This window comes from Elephas maximus, chromosome 27, assembly GCF_024166365.1.
Source record: "Elephas maximus indicus isolate mEleMax1 chromosome 27, mEleMax1 primary haplotype, whole genome shotgun sequence".
NCBI lineage: Eukaryota > Metazoa > Chordata > Mammalia > Proboscidea > Elephantidae > Elephas > Elephas maximus.
Window position 1 is genome coordinate 26,626,327 of NC_064845.1, and position 15,686 is coordinate 26,642,012.

The window sequence follows — 15,686 nt, forward strand, 5'->3', positions numbered from 1 at the left end:
CCTGGGTGAGCTAGCTTGATTATTTTCACCTTTGGAGCTCTGATGTCCTGTCCCTGGATGGCTACAGCTGTTATCAGGTATATCAGTCTAGGGGTCCATTCAATTTTCTTGCATGAATTCAGCTCAGGTGTCCAGGTAGCTGATTATCAATATGTGGTACAGGCTTTGTCCTACAGTCTTAGAGGGGCAGGGGTGATTGGTGTAGGTACTGGTACCTGGTTGCAGCAGGGCATCATACTCTGAACAAGGCCGGGGTCCTGAGAATCGTCCCCCACATGTCTCTGAGGAAAGCATGTCCCTGTTCCCTCGAGCCTATAGGTGGGGGGTGGGGGGCTCTGCAGACAGACCATGGGCACCCAATGTTTTTGGTTGTAAGGACTGGGAGGTACCAGTTCTCCTTGGATCCTTGTCACGGGTGGCTGGGTGACCTGAGTGGAGCCTCCAGTCCTCTAGCCCCTGATGTGGGTAGGTGAGGACCCTGTGTAATAAGCAAAGCAATGTCAAACATCAAATTCTCACCTCTCAACCACACAGCTGAAACAGTTGTAGTCTGCCAAGGAGGGCCTACTCTCCTGAAATAGGCCTACACAAGTCCATGCAGAGGGGAAAGGTACTCAAAGTCCATGGACTGTTTATGCCTAGACAGGAGCCGCTCCTGTCCTGAGCTCTTCTGGTTAATGGAGCTGGCAAATTATCTTTTCCCCTAATTGCAAATTTATTCCTTCTCCAAGGCTGGGAGAATGGCTCTAGGTGCTGAATAGGGCCTATCTCAGAGCCAGGGAAATCATCTGCTGGAGCCAGCTTGGGATCGGGGAGGGGGTGGTGTGGTAAAATATACGCAGGTACTTACCTTTTGCCAAGAGCACTGTTCTTCTCTGGTTCCAGAGGTATGAGTAGGCTGTGTGGCTGGCTGCTTCTCCCTGAGGAAACTGCTGCCAAACACTAGTACCAGCCTGCCACAGCCACTCCCAGGAATGGTGCCTGAGTGCTCCCAGTGATTCAGGTCCAGTAACGCCTCTCTGCTTCTGAAATGTCTGTTCCTCCCCCTGACTCTCAGTTCATTTTCTAACCTGCCTTTGATGTTCAGGGCTCCTGGCTTGTCATAAATATACTCATTTCACTTGTTTTTTCAGGTCTTTGTTGTAAGAGGGCTCACTGGAAGCATTTGTTTATTCCACCATTTTGGTCACTCCCTCCTCTGCATCCATATTTTAGGTATCTTTTAGAGCAGTACCTCACTCCTGGTAACAAATTCTGTCTTGGTTATCTAGGGCTGCTATGACAGGAATACCACAAGTGGATGGCTTTAAGACAGAATTATTCTCTCAGTCTAGGAAGCTAGAAGACAGAATTCAGGGTGCAAGCTCCAGACGATGGATTTCTCTCTCTGTTAGCCCTGGAGGAAGGTCCTTGTCATCAATCTTCTCTTGGTCTAGGAGCCTCTTAGTGCAGGAACCTCAGTTCCAAAGGACGCACTCTTCTCCTGGTGCTGCTTCTTGATTGTGTTAGGTCCCTGTGTCTGTCTGCTCACTTCTGTCTGGTATGTCAAAATAGATTGACTTAAGATACAATCTAATTTTGTATATTGAGTCCTGCCTCATTAACATAACTGCTACTAATCCCATCTCATTAACATCATAGAAATAGGATTTACAACACACAGGAAAATCCCATCAGATGACAAAATTGTGGACAGCCGCACAATACTTGGTATCGAGCCTAGCCAAATTGATACACATATTTTGGGGGGACACAAGTCAATCCATGACAGGTCAGTTGTAAAATTAGTAAGAATACCTTCCTTTGGGAAAGGCCAGATTCAAAACCAGTTATCTTCAAGGACTTACACATCCTTTGGTCATGACCTTTCATGTGAAGGATCATGGAGCAGGGACAAGACAATGGGAATTTTACATAAATATTTTTGGGGACACTTTGGAAGGCTTCAAATCAAGTAGCGAGGCTGTGTTCTGTTTGTTCTGAGTATAATGGAGGTAAAATCTACCAACCGTCACCAGAGGGATACCCTCATCATCAGGGTATCTCTTGGGAGATACCCATTGCTAATAGGACCTGTGTTCAAATAGTAAGTGGATTTTATTTAACTAACTTCCTCCAATGGTTATACATTTGTTTTAGTTGTGATTTGTGGATATTCACATTTAGTAGAAGATTTTCCCCGTCACCAAGCTATGGCAACTTTTGTGGCTAAGAAATTGCTGGAAAATATCGTTCGCACTTGCGGCTCCAGCCATCCTTTGCAGTGATTTAGGTACCCCACTTTACTGGACAAGTGATTGCTGCTATTTGTAAAATATTTCCTGTTTTTTGTCAGCTCCATTGTTCTTACCACACGCAGTCCTCTGGATTTGTAGAACGGAACAATGGTATCATAAAGACCTAATTGGCAAAACTTTCGTCTTCAGTGTGGCTGACCTGACCCTCATAAATTGACCCCTTATGAGATAATTGCAGGGTAGCCAATGAATTTACCTTATTTATCAGGAACTGCTGATTCAGATTTGATCGAAGCCAATTTATTAAAATATTGCCAGGCCTTAGTTCATTATGCCAAGGAGTATGCTCCTCAAGCAAGCATTTGATGGCGGAGGTACAATGCCTCCTCTTGGACCTAGCAACTATGTTTATTGGAAGACACACCAATTAAAGGATTCATTTGAGCCTTGTTGGAAGGGTCCATACCTATTCCCCCTAATTCATCCTTGTGTGGCTAAATTACGAGGAGTTAAGGAGTGGGTCCATTTATCTCAACTGAAAAAGACTACAGCACCTGTTTGTACTAGAAGTCACAGAAGAACTCAAAGTGAAATTCACTTGTGTTCAAACATGAAGTAGATGACTACAAGAGTGGATGACTTACCCCAGGTCATGGAGCTGGAACATGCAGGTGGCTAAGCTTTAGACTCTGATATACTGCTATCTTTCTAGCTTTAGCTTTTCTGTATGTTATATACTTAAGAATTATTTCTTGGTAAACATTTATGCAACTTTTGGAGATTTTTGGAGTTAGTTTGGTAATTTTAACCAAACCCATTGCTGCTGAATACTTTCTGACTCATAGCGACCCCATAGGACAGAGTAGAACTGCCCCATAGGGTTTCCAAGGAGCACTTGGTCCATTTGAACTGCAGACCTTTTGGTTAGCAGCTGAACCTTAACTACTACACCATCAGGGTTTCCTTGGTAATTACAGGCACAATTATTTTTTCTGAATGTTTGTGGTAGTATTCCTTTTCCATATTTGTGTTCTAATCATGACTCCCATTACTGCTTTAATACCTTTATTGTTTCCTTTTTCTATTGCTTGGTAAGAAAATGCTTTTATCAAATTAGTTATTTCAGTAGCCGGTGCTAACAATTTAATTGAGTGCTGGATGCATCACTCTTCCCCTCAGTCTACACAAGATCATACCGATCCTTTTGCTGTGCCAGTATTAGATTATAAATCCACACCTGATTTTACTGTTGATTTTGAGAAACTCTTTAAATGGGCTATCCATGTCACATCATGGCTACTTCCAGAATTACCCACTTATCCATTAACTCCCTGTTTCAATCTTACCAATGCATGGTTAGAATGTTTTATTCTACCCACACCATGCAATCTTTTTCTTGATGTGTTCAATATTACTCTACAGTAGTAGCAGATAGTCATTTTAAAAATAATAAAAAACTCTCAGTTTGTGCGTGACTCAAGGATCCCTGGAATTTGGAGAATTATCCATTCGTGATGATTCATTAACTGCAAAGTGACTCAGAAGGGCCAATCAGTCCATCCTGTTTCCTTATATTCAAACCTGGGCAGGCATGTTGTGTGCCCCATCTAGATGTGTCTTTTTGTGTGGAGGATCAGCTTATTCAAGGAAAAACTCTGATAAGTCACTCTATATTTGGGCATTGTCATGTTTACATGGTTGGAATATATGCTAGGCCCATGTACCTTAAAGATGCTAGGAGTTACCATGAGTATTCATTCATACAATGACACCTTGCTATGGAACAGTAACTTGAAATTAATATCCATAAAGAAGATAGAACTTGTCCTCTCAGATAATCCCATCATTTATTACCCAGGATGGGGAGATCCTTCTTATGTGCTGTTGTGCCCTGGCTTGGTACTATGCAATAGAACATCCCATTAGCAATTTATCTGCCACTATGGCTAAAATTGTTGATGATGTGGCCAATGGAATGGCCGCCCAATGAAAACTTTAGAATCCTTGGCAAAAGTAGTATTGGACCATGAAATAGTTCTAGATTTCCTCTTAGCCCAGCAAGGAGAGTTTTGCTCCATTGCTAACGCCTGTTGTTGCTCTTGGATTAACTGGAGATGTTGAACAGGATATTGCTAAGATTCATCCAATGGCTGTTTGGTTACAGTCTATACCCCCTGTAACTTTACCATTCTTTTTTTATATCTTCAATTGGCTACTTAATAGTGCAGGTTCTTGGTTACGGTCTCTGTCGCAAACTGGGTTAATTATTTTAACAATAATCTTTTTTTATTGGAATTATAAAATGTGTTATGCGATGTGCATCTACAACAGGAACTGATAACCCTGCTTCATCTCATGCTCAGAGAATTATGTATATCAACACTGCATTCAAGATCATGCTCAAAGAATTATGCATATCAACACTGAATTCAGGAACCCAAAATCAGAGAAGCCTTATGACTTATGTTAGCCATTTGAAAGTAAGTCAGGTTGTTCCTCCAGTGTGGCCATACCCTATCCACTCCCCATACCGAAATCACTGAAGACAGCTGCTGAGCCATAGCATGATGGACGTACTGGAGCTGCCCAGCAACCAAGATACCGATGGCCCCTGATTATGGGGGAAAAGGGGCTTAACGTGAAAAACTAGAAAGGCATAAATTATGAAGGTTGAGCCACCACCTGGGAGTAGCATATTGACAAACTCATGCAGAAGACATTATGCCCATAACTGTGAACAAAGGATGCTCTTCAGAACCCTTGATCAAAAGAACAGAATGATGTGGAATATAAAATCAAAAGAGGCATCTGATGTAAAGTAAAATGGGTTAACTAATGCTAAAGCTTAGTATAATCTTTCACACAGATTCAAACCCTGTTGCTTAGGAACCAACCCTGTCATTAAGGAAACTCTATTCTTTGTGGTCAGGCTAAGAATGTGGATATTACATGTCCTGGTGTCTGTAACCAAACCTTATTGAAAGTTTTTGTGTTAAATCAGTCCAGAAAATCTTCTGTTCTGAGCAAGGTAATGTTTAGCAATCTGTTCCCGACAGGATCTGTTACGCCATCATCATGTCATCATTTTGTGATGGTTATGAGACCTTCTCCACAAACACATACCTTGCAATTTTGTCCTTTAGCCAATTAATGTATGAATTTTTTTTTTTTAGCTATATGTAACCACTAATGTTAAAAATCATGTTTTGCTTTCTCCCACCTTTGATTGATTTCAGTCACTGTAAACCAATCAGAATATTGTGTTTTGTAGTTCCTCCTATGGCATATAACTATTGTGTAATTTGCACTCTCTCCCTTGGATCCATGAGCTTCGGACTCTGAGGTTTTCACGGTCTCCATTTGAATGACATATTGGCTTCAATAAATGTCTTTGATTTTACTCTAACAGAATTGGAGAATCTCTCTACAACAAGCATAATTTGGTGAAACTACTTGGAGAATCAGCAAATGCACCATCAAAAACTAATAGACAAAGAGACAAAAGGTTTAAATAAAATCAATAAGCTTAATATCAGCATTTACATAAAATCAGTAGTAGACAACTATCCACACCACTCCCTCAAGACAGTAAGCCCAGCCATTTTACAGGTGAATTTTACCAAACTTACAAAAGCAAACATCTTTCTTTTATTTAAAAAAGTAAATAGGAAGCTAAAAACACAGGACCCAGAGACCAGGTGTGTAGTACAAAGACTTGATGCAGCAGGTGCTGTTCAGACACCTTGCCTTTTAACCCCAAACAGTTGCTGTCAGGCTGATTCTGACTCATGGAGACCCCACATGTGTCAGAGTAGAACTATACTCCATAGGGTTTTAAATGTTTGATTGTTTTTTGGAACTAGACCCAAAAGCCTTTCTTCTGAGGCGCCTCTGGGTAGACTCGAATCTCCAGCCTTTCAGTTAGCAGCCAAGCACATTAACCGTTTGTCTCAACCTTCTGACATATTCAACTTTTTGATAAGTGCAGTCATTTAAGCAACAGGACCATTCAGAGCCACTTCATTTATTCAAAAAGTCTTCCACATGACTGCTTCAAGGGTATCTTGGCTGGTGATGGCTCTTCTGTGGTTCAAACCCATGCAAAATTCATATAATATACTTCTGTAAGAAAATATACAATAATTGTATGTGTAGTATGATATAAACTCTGGGAGGAAAAAAAGCAGACAAATATCTATGAAGAATAAGAAAGACTGGAAGAAAATATACCACAATGTTAAGTGAAGTTAAGTTTGAATGACAGAAGTGTGAGTCATTTCTTCTCTTTTGGATTTTTCTTTAGTGAGAAATAATTTAGTAGTTTCCAAATATATTGATGCTTCTTATTAAACTTAAAACTTTAATTGTTCTATTACTTCATTGAAACAAACAGAAAACAACTAGCAAAATAGCAAAAGAAAACCTAACCGTATCAATGAGAACGTTAAAATTGAATGGACTAAACACGCAGTCCAAAGGCAGAGATTATGTGACTGGATAAAACAGCAAGATCCAACAATGGGTCTTGCTGCTTACAAGAGGAACACCTTAGATTCAAAGACACAAGTAGGTTGAAAGTAAAGAATAGAAAAAGATATAGTATGTAAATAGTAACCATAAGAGAGCTGGAATGGCTATATTAATATCACATTAAATAGACTTTAAAACAAATATTACTATGGACCTTTTTGATAGTCAATACATCTAGAATATATAACAATTATAAATGTCCTTCAACAACAGACCCCCAAAATGCATGAAGCAGATACTGGAAGGATTAAAAGAGGAAATAGACAATTTATCAATAATAGTTAGGACTTTCAATACCCCACTCTCAGTCATTGATGGAATAACTACAGAAGACTTTAACACTACTCATCAACTTGACATAACTGATATTTATAAAATGCCCAGGGACTGCAGAACACAAGCTCTTTTCAAGTATACATGGAACATTTTCCAGGGTAGGCCTTGTACAGGAGCCAAAAACAAGTCTCAATAAAATTAAAAAGACTGAAATTATGCAAAGTGTGTTCTCTGATTCTCTGACCACAATGGAATTAAATTAGAAATCCACAACAGAAAGAAATATGAGAAAACACCAAATACTTGAAAATTTACGCACTTCAAAATAATCCATGCATCAAAGAAGAAAACAGAAGAGACATTAAAAATAATTTGGACTTAATGAAAACAAAAACACAACATATCAAAACATATGGGATGTATCTCAAGCATTGCTTGTAAAGAAATGTATAACTTTAAATGCCTGTGATAGAAAGAAGTCTCAAATGGAAACTACAAAACAGTGAGCAAGCTAAACACAAAGCAAGCAAGAGGGATGAAATAATACTGTGGCTGAAAGAAAAACCCAGAGAAAATCAAATAAACCAAGAGTTGGCTTTTTGAAAAGATCAACAAAATTGACAAACCTTTAACCTTTGGCCAGACTGACCAAGAAAACGAAAGAGAAGACACCGATTACCAAAATCAGGAACGAAAGAGGGGGCACCACTACCAACCCTACAGAAATGAGAAGAATTATAAGGGGTCTGCCCGCCCTCTGCCTCGGTCCGCTCGGTCCGCTCGGGCTCTTCTCACGGTGGTGGCTCTGCGGCTGGGGAGACCTGCCAGAGGCCGCTCTGTCTCAGCCGCCAACTCCTCCAGCGCAGGTGCAGGTGAAGCGGTGGCTGTCACCCCCAGGGTAGAACCCCTTCAGGCACGAGCTGCGCTTCAGCACTCTGCAGAAGGCCCAGATCGCCATCATGACGCTGACCCTCTTCCCCATCCGACTCCTGTTTGCCGCCTTCATGATGCTGTTCGCCTGGTCCTTCGCTTTTGTACCTTCACTGGGATTTGCTGAGAGAGAACCAGAAGAGCCGCTGGCTTGTGGCAGAAGGTCGTGGACTTCCCGCTCAAGGCAGTCATGCAGACCACGTGATATGCCGGCGGCTTCCACCCGGTGGCCCAGAAGGGGTGACAGGCCCTACCGACTGAGGCGGCCATCCTGGCCCTTGGCACCACACCCCTCGTACTTCGACGCCGTTCCCGTGACCATGACCATGTCGTCCATCGTGATGAAGGCAGAGAGCAGGGGTATCCCCATATGGGGAACTCTGATCAAGTACATCCGGCCAGTGTGTCCGGATCAGACCAGGACTTGTGCAGGAAAACAGTGGAAGAGATAAAGAGAGGGGCTTAGTCCAATGGGAAGTTATGACAATGATTTTTCCAGAAGGTACTTGTACCAATGGGACCTGTGAAACTACCTTCATGACTGGTGTGTTTATCCTTGGTGTTCCTGTCCAGCCTGTGGTTTTAGGATACACAAATAAGCTGGACACGATCATGTGGACGTGGCAAGGACCTGGAGTGCTGGAAATGCTGTGGCTCGCCCTGTGTCAGTTTCACAGTTAGGTGGAAATTGAGTTTCTCCCAGTTTACCACCCTTCCAAGGTGAAGAGGAGCCCGGTGCCATACGCCAGCAGCATGAGGCGCGTCATGGCAGAGACCCTGGGCGTCTCCATCATGGATTTCACGTTTGAGGATTGTTAGCTGGCCCCAGCGGAAGGACAGTCCGTCTTCCCTACGACACTTGCCTTCTAGAATTCGCCAGGCTTGTGAGAGACCTGGGGCTAAAGCTGGAAAACCCTGAAAAAGATCAGAAAGCGCAAGGTGAAGAAGGGCGAGAAGACTGACTTGTGGAGTTCACGGAGTACTTGGAGGTACCCCTTTCCGACACGCTGGACTGCATGTTCTCACTGTTTGACGAGAGCGGAGGTGGCAAGATAGACCTGCGGGAATATGTGATCGCCTTGTCCGTGGTCTGCAGAGCGTCTGAGACTCTGGACACCATCCAGCTGCCATTCAATATGGGACGGCTGCATAAATGAGGAAGACCTGTCCTGCATTCTGAAGACGGCCTTGGGCGTGGCAGAGCTGCTTCTGATACACCTCTTCAGCGGTGTGGATGAAGATGAGAAGAATCTCTTTTGCTGACAGGTTTGCACACATGTACCCAGACTTTGCAGAAGAATATCTGTATCCTGACCAGGCACGGTTTGAAACCTGCGCTTAGACTCTTGTCAGCGCCAACCCCGAACAGCCTCTGTGCTAACTTCAACCCGGAAAGCACTGACCCCGGGAGGAAGCCTCTCCATAGGAAACTGGACTAGGACAGAAGGTTCTGGAGTGAGGAACCTCCCCGGCTCTGTCACCATGTCCTACCAGGGGCTGTGGCTCCCCATTTGCTCATGAGGATATCTGGTGTTCTCTCTCCCCACAGGGCCTACACATATTGTCTCCAGACTCAGGTTTTAGAAGAGGTAAGGTGTGTAAGGGGCTGTGGTGACAGGACGGTTAAGCACTGGGCCTCTAGCCAAAAGGTCAGTCCTTGGAACCCACTAGCAACTCTGTGGGAGAAAGATGTGAGTCTGCTTACCTAAAGATTTACAGCCGTGGAAATCCTGTGGGGCAGTTCTACCCTGTCCTGCTCTTTTTTTTTTTTTTTTTAATAACTTTTATTAAGCTTCAAGTGAACGTTTACAAATCCAATCAGTCTGTCACATATAAGTTTACATACATCTCACTCCCTACTCCCACTTGCTCTCCCCCTCTTGAGTCAGCCCTTTCAGTCTCTCCTTTCTTGACAATTTTGCCGGCTTCCCTCTCTCTATCCTCCCATCCCCCCTCCAGACAAGAGTTGCCAGCACACTCTCAAGTGTCCACCTGATATAATTAGCTCACTCTTCATCAGCGTCTCTCTCCCACCCGCTGACCAGTCCCTTTCATTTCTGATGAGTTGTCTTCGGGGATGGTTCCTGTCCTGTGTCAACTGAAGGTCTGGGGAGCATGGCCACCGGGATTCCTCCAGTCTCAGTCAGACCATTAAGTTTGGTCTTTTTATGAGAATTTGGGGTCTGTATCCCACTGATCTCCTGCTCCCTCAGGGGTCCTCTGCTGTGCTCCCTGTCAGGGCAGTCATCGATTGTGGCTGGGCACCAACTAGTTCTTCTGGTCTCAGGATGATGTAAGTCTCTGGTTCATGTGGCCCTTTCTGTCTCTTGGGCTCTTAGTTGTCGTGTGGCCTTGGTGTTCTTCATTTTCCTTTGCTCCAGGTGGGTTGAGACCAATTGATGCATCTTAGATGGCCGCTTGTTAACATTTAAGACCCCAGACGCCACATTTCAAAGTGGGATGCAGAATGATTTCATAATAGAATTATTTTGCCAATTGACTTAGAAGTCACCGCAAACCATGTTCCCCAGACGCCCGCGCTTACTCCGCTGACCTCTGAAGCATTCATTTTATCCCGGAAACTTCTTTGCTTTTGGTCCAGTCCAATTGAGCTGACCTTCCATGTATTGAGTGTTGTCTTTCCCTTCACCTAAAGCAGTTCTTGTCTACTGATTAATCAATAAAAAACCCTCTCCCACCCTCCCTCCCTCCCCCCCTCGTAACCACAAAAGTATGTGTTCTTCTCAGGTTTACTATTACTCAAGATCTTATAATAGTGGTCTTATACAATATTTGTCCTTTTGCCTCTGACTCATTTCGCTCAGCGTAATGCCTTCCAGGTTCCTCCATGTTATGAAATGTTTCAGAGATTCGTCACTGTTCTTTATCGATGCGTAGTATTCCATTGTGTGAATATACCACAATTTATTTACTCATTCATCAGTTGATGGACACCTTGGTTGCTTCCAACTTTATGCTATTGTAAACAGAGCTGCAATAAACATGGGTGTGCATATATCTGTTTGTGTGAAGGCTCTTGTATCTCTAGAGTATATTCCCAGGAGTAGGATTTCTGGGTTGTATGGTAGTTCTATTTCTAACTGTTTAAGATAACGCCAGATAGATTTCCAAAGTGGTTGTACCATTTTATGTTCCCACCAGCAGTGTATGAGAGTTCCAATCTCTCTGCAGCCTCTCCAACATTTATTATTTTGTGTTTTTTGGATTAATGCCAGCCTTGTTGGAGTGAGATGGAATCTCAATGTAGTTTTAATTTGCATTTCTCTAATGGCTAATGATCGAGAGCATTTTCTCATGTATCTGTTGGCTGCCTGAATATCTTCTTTAGTGAAATGTGTGTTCATATCCTTTGCCCACTTCTTGATTGGGTTGTTTGTCTTTTTGTGGTTGAGTTTTGACACAATCATGTAGATTTTAGAGATCAGGCGCTGGTCGGAGATGTCATAGCTGAAAATTCTTTCCCAGTCTGTAGGTGGTCTTTTTACTCTTTTGGAGAAGTCCTTAGATGAGCATAGGTGTTTGATTTTTAGGAGCTCCCAGTTATCGGGTTTCTCTTCATCATTTTTGGTAATGTTTTGTATTCTGTTTATACCTTGTATTAGGGCTCCTAGGATTGTCCCAATTTTTTCTTCCATGATCTTTATCGTTTTAGTCTTTATGTTTAGGTCTTTGATCCACTTGGAGTTAGTTTTTGTGCATGGTGTGAGGTATGGGTCCTGTTTCATTTTTTTGCAAATGGATATCCAGTTATGCCAGCACCCTTTGTTAAAAAGGCTATCTTTTCCCCAGTTAATTGACATTGGTCCTTTGTCAAATATCAGCTGCTCATACGTGGATGGATCTATGTCTGGGTTCTCAATTCTGTTCCATTGGTCTATGTGTCTGTTGTTGTACCAATACCAGGCTGTTTTGACTACTGTGGCTGTATAATAGGTTCTGAAGTCGGGTAAGGTGAGGCCTCCCACTTTCTTCTTCTTTTTCAGTAGTGCTTTGCTTATCCGGGGCTTCTTTCCCTTCCATATGAAATTGGTGATTTGTTTCTCTATCCCCTTAAAACATGACGTTGGAATTTGGATCGGAAGTGCGTTAAATGTATAGATGGCTTTTGGTAGAATAGACATTTTTACTATGTTAAGTCTTCCTATCCATGAGCAGGGTATGTTTTTCCACTTAAGTATGTCCTTTTGAATTTCTTGTAGTAGAGCTTTGTAGTTTTCTTTGTATAGGTCTTTTACATCCTTGGTAAGATTTATTCCTAAGTATCTTATCTTCTTGGGGGCTACTGTGAATGGTATTGATTTGGTTATTTCCTCTTCGGTGTTCTTTTTGTTGATGTAGAGGAATCCAAGTGATTTTTGTGTGTTTATTTTATAACCTGAGACTCTGCCAAACTCTTCTATTAGTTTCAGTAGTTTTCTGCAGGATTCCTTAGGGTTTTCTGTGTATATAATCATGTCATCTGCAAATAGTGATAACTTTACTTCTTCCTTGCCAATCCGGATACCTTTTATTTCTTTGTCTAGCCTAATTGCCCTGGCTAAGACTTCCAACACGATGTTGTATAAGAGCGGTGATAAAGGGCATCCTTGTCTGGTTCCCGTTCTCAAGGGAAATGCTTTCAGGTTCTCTCCATTTAGAGTGATATTGGCTGTTGGCTTTGCATAGATGCCCTTTATTATTTTGAGGAATTTTCCTTCAATTCCTATTTTGGTAAGAGTTTTTATCATGAATGGGTGTTGGACTTTGTCAAATGCCTTTTCTGCATCAATTGATAAGATCATGTGGTTTTTGTCTTTTGTTTTATTTATGTGATGGATTACATTAATGGTTTTTCTGATATTAAACCAGCCTTGCATACCTGGTATAAATCCCACTTGATCAGGGTGAATTATTTTTTTGATGTGTTGTTGGATTCTATTGGCTAGAATTTTGTTGAGGATTTTTGCATCAATGTTCATGAGGGATATAGGTGTATAATTTTCCTTTTTTGTAATGTCTTTACCTGGTTTTGGTATCAGGGAGATGGTAGCTTCATAGAATGAGTTGGGTAGTATTCCGTCATTTTCTATGCTTTGGAATACCTTTAGTAGTAGTGGTGTTAACTCTTCTCTGAAAGTTGGGTAGAACTCTGCAGTGAAGCTGTCCGGGCCAGGGCTTTTTTTTGTTGGGAGTTTTTTGATTACCGTTTCAATCTCTTTTTTTGTTATGGGTCTATTTAGTTGTTCTACTTCTGAATGTGTTAGTTCAGGTAGGTAGTGTTTTTCCAGGAATTCATCCATTTCTTCTAGGTTTTCAACTTTGTTAGAGTACAATTTTTCATAATAATCTGAAATGATTCTTTTAATTTCATTTGGTTCTGTTGTGATGTGGTCCTTCTCATTTCTTATTCGGGTTGTTTGTTTCCTTTCCTGTATTTCTTTAGTCAGTCTAGCCAATGGTTTATCAATTTTGTTAATTTTTTCAAAGAACCAGCTTTTGGCTTTGTTAATTCTTTCTATTGTTTTTCTGTTCTCTAATTCATTTAGTTCAGCTCTAATTTTTATTATTTGTTTTCTTCTGGTGCCTGATGGATTCTTTTGTTGCTCAGTTTCTATTTGTTCAAGTTGTAGGGACAGTTCTCTGATTTTGGCTCTTTCTTCTTTTTGTATGTGTGCATTTATTGATATAAATTGGCCTCTGAGCACTGGTTTTGCTGTGTCCCAGAGGTTTTGATAGGAAGTATTTTCATTCTCTTTGCTTTCTATGAATTTCCTTATTCCCTCCTTAATGTCTTCTATAACCCAGTCTTTTTTCAGAAGGGTGTTGTTCATTTTCCAAGTATTTGATTTCTTTTCCCTAGTTTTTCTGTTATTGATCTCTAGTTTTATTGCCTTGTGGTCTGAGAAGATGCTTTGTAATATTTCGATGTTTTGGACTCTGCAAAGGTTTGTTTTATGACCTAATATGTGGTCTATTCTAGAGAATGTTCCATGTGCGCTAGAAAAAAAAGTATATTTTGCAGCAGTTGGGTGGAGAGTTCTGTATAAGTCAATGAGGTCAAGTTGGTTGATTGTTGTAATTAGGTCTTCCGTGTCTCTGTTGAGCTTCTTACTGGATGTCCTGTCCTTCTCCGAAAGTGGTGTGTTGAAGTCTCCTACTATAATTGTGGAGGTATCTATCTCGCTTTTCAATTCTGTTAAAATTTGATTTATGTATCTTGCAGCCCTGTCATTGGGTGCATAAATATTTAATATTGTTATGTCTTCCTGATCAATTGTCCCTTTTATCATTATATAGTGTCCTTCTTTATCCTTTGTGGTGGATTTAAGTCTAAAGTCTATTTTGTCAGAAATTAATATTGCTACTCCTCTTCTTTTTTGCTTATTGTTTGCTTGATATACTTTTTTCCATCCTTTGAGTTTTAGTTTGTTTGTGTCTCTAAGTCTAAGGTGTGTCTCTTGTAGGCAGCATATAGATGGATCGTGTTTCTTTATCCAGTCTGAGACTCTCTGTCTCTTTATTGGTGCATTTAGTCCATTTACATTCAGGGTAATTATAGATAAATAAGTTTTTAGTGCTGTCATTTTGATGCCTTTTTATGTGTGTTGTTGACAATTTCATTTTTCCACATACTTTTTTGTGCTGAGGCGTTTTTCTTAGTAAATTGTGAGATCCTCATTTTCATAGTGTTTGACTTTATGTTAGTTGAGTCGTTACGTTTTTCTTGGTTTTTATCTTGAGTTATACAGTTGTTATACCTTTTTGTGGTTACCTTATTGTTTACCCCTATTTTTCTAAATAAAAACCTAACTTGTATTGTTCTATATCGCCTTGTATCACACTCCATATGGCAGTTCAATGCCTCCTGTATTTAGTCCCTCTTTTTGATTATTGTGATCTTTTACCTATTGACTTCCATGATTCCCTGTTATGTGTATTTTTTTTTTAATTAATCTTAATTTGTTTGTTTTTGTGATTTCCCTATTTGAGTTGATATCAGGACGTTCTGTTTTGTGACCTTGTGTTGTGCTGATATCTGATATTATTGGTTCTCTGACCAAACAATATCCTTTAGTATTTCTTGTAGCTTTGGTTTGGTTTTTGCAAATTCTCTAAACTTGTGTTTGTCTGTAAATATCTTAATTTCGCCTTCATATTTCAGAGAGAGTTTTGCTGGATATATGATCCTTGGCTGGCAGTTTTTCTCCTTCAGTGTTCTGTATATGTCGTCCCATTCCCTTCTTGCCTGCATGGTTTCTGCTGAGTAGTCAGAACATATTCTTACTGATTCTCCCTTGAAGGAAACCTTTCTTTTCTCCCGGGCTGCTTTTAAAATTTTCTGTTTATCTTTGGTTTTGGTGAGTTTGATGATAATATGTCTTGGTGTTTTTCTTTTTGTATCAGTCTTAAATGGGGTTCAATGAGCATCTTGGATAGATATCCTTTCGTCTTTCATGATGTCAGGGAAGTTTTCTGTCAGGAGTTCTTCAACTATTTTCTCTGTGTTTTCTGTCCCCCCTCCCTGTTCTGGGACTCCAATCACCCACAGGTTATCCTTCCTGATAGAGTCCCACATGATTCTTAGGGTTTCGTCATTTTTTTAAATTCTTTTATCTGATTTTTTTTCAGCTATGTTGGTGTCGATTCCCTGGTCCTCCAGATGTCCCAGTCTGCATTCTAATTGCTCGAGTCTGCTCCTCTGACTTCCTAGTG

General features: G+C 41.0%; 1 protein-coding gene and 1 pseudogene across 4 annotated transcripts in view; one reads left to right on the forward strand and one right to left on the reverse strand.

The window, feature by feature from the left end:
• Positions 1–15,686, reverse strand: part of LOC126068310 (ral guanine nucleotide dissociation stimulator-like) — a 1,065,244-nt gene that overhangs the window by 669,543 nt on the left and 380,015 nt on the right. The window lies entirely within an intron of this gene.
• On the forward strand, positions 7,820–9,412 carry LOC126068319 (lysophosphatidylcholine acyltransferase 1-like; annotated as a pseudogene).